The sequence below is a fragment of the Pseudophryne corroboree genome, chromosome 10 (genome assembly GCF_028390025.1).
Source record: "Pseudophryne corroboree isolate aPseCor3 chromosome 10, aPseCor3.hap2, whole genome shotgun sequence".
Classification (NCBI taxonomy): domain Eukaryota; kingdom Metazoa; phylum Chordata; class Amphibia; order Anura; family Myobatrachidae; genus Pseudophryne; species Pseudophryne corroboree.
In genome coordinates, this window is record NC_086453.1 from 271,936,136 (window position 1) to 271,945,308 (window position 9,173).

The window sequence follows — 9,173 nt, forward strand, 5'->3', positions numbered from 1 at the left end:
CCTGTGGTGCATTTCAGTTTTGCACAGTTTGCTGACCACCAGTATAACTATATATATATATATATATAGCAGTATGGTACATCATGTGCTGTTTGGGGACTATTTTTTGAAGTGCCATCCTGTCTGACACTGCAGTGCCACTCCTAGATGGGCCAGGTGTTTGTGTCGGCCACTTGGCTCACTTAGCTTAGTCATCCAGCGACCTCGGTGCAAATTTTAGGACTAAAAATAATATTGTGAGGTGTGAGGTGTTCAGAATAGACTGAAAATGAGAGGAAATTATGGTTATTGAGGTTAATAATACTATGGGATCAAAACGACCCCCAAATTCTATGATTTAAGCTGTTTTTGAGGATTTTTTGTAAAAAAATACCCGAATCCGACAGAAATTTTTCAGGGAGGTTTTGCCAAAACGCGTCCGAATCCAAAACACGGCTGCGGAACCGAATCCAAAACCAAAACACAAAACCCGAAAAATTTCCGGTGCACATCACTACTATATACTGCGCACAACTACAATGCAGCACAGATATGGATGGATAGTATACTTGACGACACAGAGGTAGAGCAATGGACTACTGTACCGTACTTCTATATATGGTGGTCAGCAAAATTCTGCACTGTCCTCCTACTATATACTGCGCACAACTACAATGCAGCACAGATATGGATGGATAGTATACTTGACGACACTGAGGTAGAGCAATAGACTACTGTACCGTACTGCTATATATATACTGGTGGTCAGCAAAATTCTGCACTGTCCTCCTACTACATACTGCGCACAACTACAATGCAGCACAGATGTGGATGGATAGTATACTTGACGACACAGAGGTAGAGCAATGGACTACATGTACCGTACTGCTATATATATACTGGTGGTCAGCAAAATTCTGCACTGTCCTCCTACTATATACTGCGCACAACTACAATGCAGCACAGATATGGATGGATAGTATACTTGACGACACAGAGGTAGAGCAATGGACTACTGTACCGTACTGCTATATATATATACTGGTGGTCAGCAAAATTCTGCACTGTCCTCCTACTATATACTGCGCACAACTACAATGCAGCACAGATATGAATAGTATACTTGACGACACAGAGGTAGAGCAATGGACTACTGTACCGTACTGCTATATATATACTGGTGGTCAGCAAAATTCTGCACTGTCCTCCTACTATATACTGCACACAACTACAATGCAGCACAGATATGGACGCATAGTATACTTGATGGCACAGAGGTAGAGCAATGGACTACTGTACCGTACTGCTGTATATATACTGGTGGTCAGCAAAATTCTGCACTGTCCTCCTACTATATACTACAATGCAGCACAGATATGGAGCATTTTCAGGTAGAGAACGTAGATATTTGCCGCACACTGAGCACAGATATTTGCAGCACACTGAGCACAGATATTTGCAGCACACTGAGCACAGATATTTGCAACACACTGAACACAGAAACTGAGAGAACGCAGCCACGTCCTCTTGCTATCATCTCCAATGCACGAGTGAAAATGGCGGCGACGCGCGGCTCTTTATATGCAATACGAATCTCGCGAGAATGCAACAGCGGGATGATGACGTTCGGGCGCGCTCGGGTTAACCGAGCAAGGCGGGAAGATCCGAGGCTGCCTCAGAACCGTGTAAAATAGGTGAAGTTCGGGGGGGTTCGGATCTCAACTAACCGAACCCTCTCATCTCTAATATATATATATATTTATATATATCAAACAGATCTGAGGGCGCTAGAAATTATATATACAGTATACACAGTCTGCTGTGCAGAGATAGGACATACACAGAGCAGTACAGCCTTTTCGGACAACTGAAAAACTGTCTGCATGGACTTCTCAGGGATAGGATGTTAATGCAACTGCTGTACCTGCAACATACTTATCAGTTTATAAGTTATCTCCAGGAGAGGCCTGGAGACCAGTTGCCGCTATCAAGTTCCGCTATTAGCCCCTGTAGTGGTAAAATGCCACAATTGCTGGGACCACTTGGAGGGGGCAGGGCTGAATGAAGCAAATTGCGTCATTTAGCCCCATCCCCTCCATGCATACTTGCTAAACATGGCATTATCTCCCCATCTTAACCACTTCTCTAGGAAGGTGGGTGAGATGCGGTAGACCTACCCACGCTTCTAGGTAGTAGGGAGCTTACCCGAAAAAGTGTGAGTCTCCTGCAGCTTCCTGGAGAGTAGGTAAGTATGATATGCAACAATTATTTCAGTATAGCAGAGAATATAAAATTAAAAATGCAAATAATCGTGACAATATTGGGCAAAAATATTCAAGTCCATATCGCAGTTAATGCTAATCGACCCTGATATACCACTGTGGGAAACAGCAAAATTAGAGGACCTAACACCAACATTGATTGATTTTGCACAAGATTGCAGATACAACATCTGGAATAAGCAATAAGACTGACATTCACAACCAGATCTGCATTCATCTCCGCACATGCTGGGGGCCGCCCAGCACAGGGCAAGGTTGCCCAGCATGTGTGAGGCTGCATCCACAATTAGATCGGAGACGCTTCGGAACTAAGGTTGACCCCTGGCTGAGCTGTCAGGCAGTCTGCCGCCTATTTAAATTTTGGAGCGGCTGTGCGCGAATTCATGTAGCCTCCCCAAAAATGGTCTCCCCCCTTCCCCCCTCCCATTCACTCTGTCCCCTTAACACCACGTATGTGTAAAGAGCATTATTCTAATTGGCACACAGCAATCAATGTTACTAGGAAGACCTCTCACACCAAGATGGTTTATACTTATTATTAATTAAATCTGTTTGTAGTTTTGCAATATAGAAGTATATTTCCCCACTAATTGCAACAGTGTTAATAAAGTTTACCATTTGATGATAAACGTGTGTGTGTGTGTGTGTGTGTGTGTGTGTGTGTGTGTGTGTGTGTGTGTGTGTGAATGTGTGCCTCCCGCACCTGTTTATTTTTAAAAACCCATTATTGCAAAATGCTTGCTGTATTCCCTCATCATTTTACATCTTTGCATATTGCATTATCACCACTAGTAAACTGAACAAGCAATTGTTAAGCACAACAGAATATGTTGATACTATATAAGTAATTTTAGTAAATGTGAATAAATAAGTGCTTTGGGAATAAAACCTTTTGTATCAGAATTCTATCAGAAGTTTGGTGCTCTGCCTAGGGTTAGATTAGAAGCATAGGGACCAAGTCACTATATTTTTCAGGTTGGGTATGTGTGACTGTTAATCAGGAGACAACAATACCGAAGGTGGGATCCCAGCATTTAGATGGCTGGCGGGGGGGTATGAGTGAAACGAAGCCCCTTGCGGGCTTGCCATGCTGCAGGTTCAGCGGTGAGCTGAGTTTGCCAAAGATCCTGTTCCCACTCTATGGGTGTCATGGACGCCAACGAGTGGCAATAGTCCCTGTTGATTGGCATGCCGACCGTCGGGATAGTGAGGGGGCGGGATGTAGGCACCGGTATTGTGACCAGCGGTCTCCTGACCGACGGTCACATAACTACATCCCTATTTTTCTCCAGGTTCCCTACAGACTCTCTGTTTTTGGTAACCTGGAAGAATAGATCAGATTGGAATGCCATGACTTCATCTAAGATAATGCTATGGTGCTCCAACTGAAAGTGTAGGATGGGAGTAGGAAGACAAATATAATTTCTGCACAGGAAGGAAATATTAAAGAGGGATGCTTTTTGGTGACTGTCCAGCTCTCCCACTTGCGTGCTGCAGTGTTCTGCGGGAAATGAAAGGGGAAGCGGTTAAAAAAACACTAGTCAGGATCCCGGCAGACACAATGCCTCTGCCAGAATCCCGTCTAGTGGAGAAAACCATGCCCGCAGTGTGGTGAGTGCAGCAAGGGGCTTTCTAGTGCTTTCCCTGCTGTCACATACTGCCGTCGGGATTTCATACTGAACCCAATGAAAGTTGGGAAAAACACTCTCATCCCATAGCCAAGCCACAGGTGAATAGATACCATGTGCATATTCCCTGCATCTGATCAGAGTGCGGAGAGAGCCTGGGGGAACCTCAGCATCTTTCAGAGTGCTGGGGAGGGCCCCCTGAGTGATGAAAACTAGGGTGTGCTATGACAACATGCCCCCCTTTTTCAGGATCCCCTTTTGAATTACATAATGTTGAGAGTAGAGATGTGTGGCTCAGTTCTCCAGTAATCCAAATCCACCCAAATTTTGTGGATCCAAACTGAACCAAACCTGGTCCGGATCCCCTGAGGAGGCTTGATCCAAACCGAGTCACGGTCCGAGTCGGTTCGGATTTTAAATCCAATTTTTTTATTTTGTATTGTAAAAATAACATGACTTTAGCTGTTGTTATAGATTTTTATTGATTTTTATCAATGATTTGATGTGTGTCCACATACACCTTTTCTGTTTTCCTCAATTTGGCTAAGCTTTTATCAACAAGTAGTGAGTGGATTCATTTTAAAATTTCTGTCTGTCAGAATATGTAGAAAATAGCATATTAAAAAAGCTAATTAAGAAAAATGAGTCTATGGCATTCCAAGCTGTGTGTTTTTAGGGTTTAATTGTGTATAACTGCATTATTTTTTAATAAAATCCTATGAAGGTATGTATCACTGGAAAGATAATTTTATAGACAATATAATGCAGTTCACCGCAATGAATTATCTTTATGACATAAAAAGTTATAGCTAAATAAAGATAGGGATACTTTATGTAAAGAGTGGCTATTTCTTCAACTCAAAACTGAGCAATAGGAATGTTTATTCTAAGAGCCAATCAAGTGTTGCAATGCCACAACATGGATCCAATAAGGTGTTAGCATGAGTAAGCTCACATTTATTTCTACCAGAATTGATAATAAAACATATTATTTAGTTTGATTTTTGGTTGCTATGTTTTATACATTTATTTTACTTTAATTTCCTGCAGTAAGTTGTGCAACTTATTTAGGATGACAAGCAAAATAAAGAGAGCTGACTGGTTGCCTAGAAAGAGATACAAAATAATTATTTTACATGAAGACGGTAACACTTACAACAAAAGTTTAAGAAAAGTAGGTGGCAACATAACCAAAGGAGGAATTTCAAAACTGTGGAATAAGTATCAACAGACTCAGTCCATTCAAAAGCAAACTGGTAAAGGTAAGAAAAGATCCGCAACACCTTGCTGTGATAGAAGAATGAAAAAACTGTGCTTGAGATACAGAAAAAAATAATCTGAGGCAAATGATTTACGTTAATGTGGTGTAAATGCCAGTGCCAGGACTGTTTGATGCAGACTTCAATATTTTGGATTAAACGCCAGAATCCCAAGGAAAAAGTCACTTTTATCTTTCAAACAAAAAGAAAAAAGATTACAATGGGCTAAAAAGCATATTAATTGGTTAGAAAAACCATGGAACAGTGTCATCTGGAGAGCCAAAACCAGAATATCTATATTTACTAGTGATGGCATGAAATATGTCTGCAGAAGAATTGGAGAAAATTTGCTACCTGAGTGCACAACACCTGCTGTGAAGCATCCAATTAGTGTTATACTGTGGGGATGTATGACAGCAAAAGGTGTGAGACTAATTTATATGATCAATGGCACTTTAATTAGTAGCAAATACATCAGTGTACTGCAGTGAGGATGGGGGAGCAGTTGGGGGAGCCCAAACTATGTAGAGTAGTGGGTAAGCAGCAGGTGAATAGACGCTGTGCACAAGCACACAGCATCTATACTCAGTGTAGAGAGAGCCTATTGGCAGCTCAGCATAACGGAAAGAGCTGGGCAAGCCCCCACAGTGACAGAAAAGGAAGTGACACAAGGCTCTTCCCCTTTTCCCTGGGCTCCACCCCTTTTCTGAGCGGCGCGCTTTCGGAATGCCAAAGGTCCCGACCCACTGGCCAACAATGTTGGGAGGTATGTTACTGCAGCAAAAGGCTTCCCGACGAAGTACAGGTTGAGTCTCCCTTATCCAAAATGCTTGGGACCAGAGGTATTTTGGATATGGGATTTTTCCGTATTTTGGAATAATTGCATACCATAATGAGATATCATGGTGATGGGACCTAAATCTAAGCACAGAATGCATTTATGTTACATATACACCTTATACACACAGCCTGAAGGTCATTTTAGCCAATATTTTTTATAACTTTGTGCATTAAACAAAGTGTGTCTACATTCACACAATTCATTTATGTTTCATATACACCTTATACACACAGCCTGAAGGTCATTTAATACAATATATTTAATAACTTTGTGTATTAAACAAAGTTTGTGTACATTGAGCCATCAAAAAACAAAGGTTTCACTATCTCACTCTCACTCAAAAAAGTCTGTATTTCGGAATATTCCGTATTTCGGAATATTTGGATATGGGATACTCAACCTGTACTAATGAATATAGTACGAAACTAAGAACTGTACTTTTCTACAGTTCAGTACATATAATTGTTATCAAAATGTAACATATATACTGTATGTATATATATATATATATATATATTAAAAAAAATACACAAAAGGTTAATAGAGAAAATAAATACCATTTGCGCATTCCTGCTGTGCAGGTTATGCAGTCTTTCCAATTCATGGTTGGATGGTCTCTCTAACTTGCATTTTAAGTGCTCAGTTTGCTGTTATGGTTATTTTTGGTGATGTTGTACATTGCTAAAGTGAGCTCTATGTTGCCAAAATTTATTTTCAATTAAAGCAGTCATCTAGTGATGGTGAAAAAGTGGTGTGAAATGTTCAATAATGGATGAACAAATGTACATGACGAAGTTCAATGGGGACGCCCATCACAGTTTTTGGGTGGGAGTTTTATGGTCATCCCCCTGTAGTCTGGACCTTGCTCCAAGCGAGTTTCAGCTTTTCACTATGCTCAAAGAGTTCCGGGGGCAGAAAATGTCTTGGGAATGTTGTTGAGTTGAAACTTTCAGTCAACAACTGGTTCAATAGCTGTGTTGGGATTGAAATACCAGTGGCCGGGATGCTGGCAGTCAGAATACCAACTGCAGCATTCCGATATGAGAATCCTGACAGGGGGAAGGTAAATATACTTACCTCCATCCAATGGCCCCATAACAATAATTCTCTCTTCTAGCAGCCTAAGCCTAACCAACCCATCCCACCGCTTAAACCTAACCCTCCCCCCCCCCGACAGCCTAACCCTAATCCTCCCCAGGAATGCCTAAACCTAATTCCCCCTCCCCACAGCCTAATCCTAACCCAACCCTCCCCACAGCGTAACCTTAACCCTTCCCACGCAGTCCAAGCCTACCTCCACCCCACGGCTTATCTTTCAGGTGGGCCGGCACACACTAGATCGGGATCCTGGTGGTCGGGATTCCGATGCCGGACTTGTGACCCTACTCAGGATGCCACGGCGTCAGCATTCCAAGTACTGTTGGGATGCTGACATCGGTTTTTGACTGCAGGGCTCCTGACCACCAAGATCCTGACCTGATCCCCAATAGACTGATGGCAGCCTAGTACAACAAGGGTATTCTAAAGCTTCTGGACTATTATGATAACTGCTTAAATGAAGGAGGTGATTATGTTGTGAAATAGACAAAGATACTATGGGGGATATTCAATTTGTGCTGAGTTTTCTGACAGTTGGAAAACTGGCACTAATTCGACCATTGGCTATTCAATCACAGATGTTATAGATAGGTTTTTGCTCCATTTTCGACATGTCTTTTCAATTTTTTGGGGGGTTGAATTGGCATGGGCGAAACAGAACATAAAACTGTCAAACGCCCACAAACTTGACAAAACACCTGCATCGGTGGCGAATTCGCTGATCCACGTGGTTTGGACCTAGCCGGATTTTACGACAATTCAAAATGTTAAATCGACCTGCAAACTGGTGGCACTAATTGAATATCCCCTATGTTTAAAAATAAATAAATAAATTAAATAATTATTTATTTATTTACGGCCAAGCATTCTTTATTTTCTGGATTATACTAGCATATACAGTATATACTCAGGTGTTTTGATTTGCAGTATGTCAATTTAAATTGGAAAAAAGAAAGCTACAATGTCAACAGTAAGTGCCCCAACTATGTATTTAATAGTTTTTCCTTATGTAATTATAGAGGTAAAGTACAGTATCTCCTTTTTTTTTTTGGTCAGTAGCCAATGCAGTAAACATTATAAACTCGTGGCATTTAATACCATCAGTTTTTTCCCCTTTTTTTTTTAATTTCAGAATTATTACAATGACCTGTTTATTTAGAACTGCCGCCGAAGAATAATGTGATGAAAGACAATTACCCCAGGTTGTGTGAGCTGAGCTTGGCATTTTCTTTCATGAGCCGCAGGGAGCAGTGCGTTTGTTACAGATGGATATCACGTAGAAGCTTGCAGCACCTACAAATGTTGCCAATTCAAGCTTATCTAATAAAGATTCTGATAATCTAGACCAAACAAAAAGCACTGAAGTCTGAAACTAAAAAATCCAATTTGATTAGCTCTCCTCTGGTCCTGAATTCACCATCGTTTATAAATTTAATTCAGAGAGATGTTCTTACCCGTCACACAGAGACACAGAATTGGGAGAGCAAGAAAAGGGGTCGGGGACTGAGAGAGAGAGAGAAAGGGAGACAATAACAAAATTTATTGGCGCAACAACTGTATCTTCTTAAAAAAGCAGATGGGTGAAGAATACATCAGCAGTCATCTTCAGTGTTAAAAGTGTTAATCCTGCATGTAATATTATTAATATAGAGCTACTCACTCATAAATTCATTTGTCAACAACCACCAATTCATGATCACTATGCAGAAGGCAAATGTAATCCATTGCACAGTATTGTGAGTGAACATTTACATTAATAGTCTTGCATATATTGCATAACTCAGCATTTCTGTTAGTAATGTCTGATTTAAATGTCAACGGAAGAATAGAAGAATATAATAAACAACCAAAATGCTAATAAATTATTATATAGAACAGTTGTGCTGCCGTATATGTTTACTTCAAATCTATATGTTCTTATAGTGAATGGAAACACTTTGGGTGATGTGCACCACTAGGGGGAAGCAAAGTGAAATAAAACATGTCAATTCCAGTGATTGTAATTGAGCCTTGGGATGTTATTTTATAACATTATTAAATAGCGGTTTATGTTCCGCTAACCCAACCTTCACATTATACCATTTCC

The 9,173-nt window shown here is 40.8% G+C and overlaps 1 long non-coding RNA gene across 1 annotated transcript in view; it reads left to right on the plus strand.

Moving 5' to 3' along the window:
* LOC134965514 (uncharacterized) overlaps window positions 1-8,925 on the plus strand; it is a 115,459-nt gene extending 106,534 nt beyond the window's left edge. The window contains exons 3-4 of the long non-coding RNA XR_010188413.1: window positions 4,940-5,151; window positions 8,220-8,925. This is a non-coding gene — a long non-coding RNA (uncharacterized LOC134965514). The remainder of the gene's footprint in view (window positions 1-4,939; window positions 5,152-8,219) is intronic.
* Window positions 8,926-9,173: the final 248 nt, after the last annotated feature.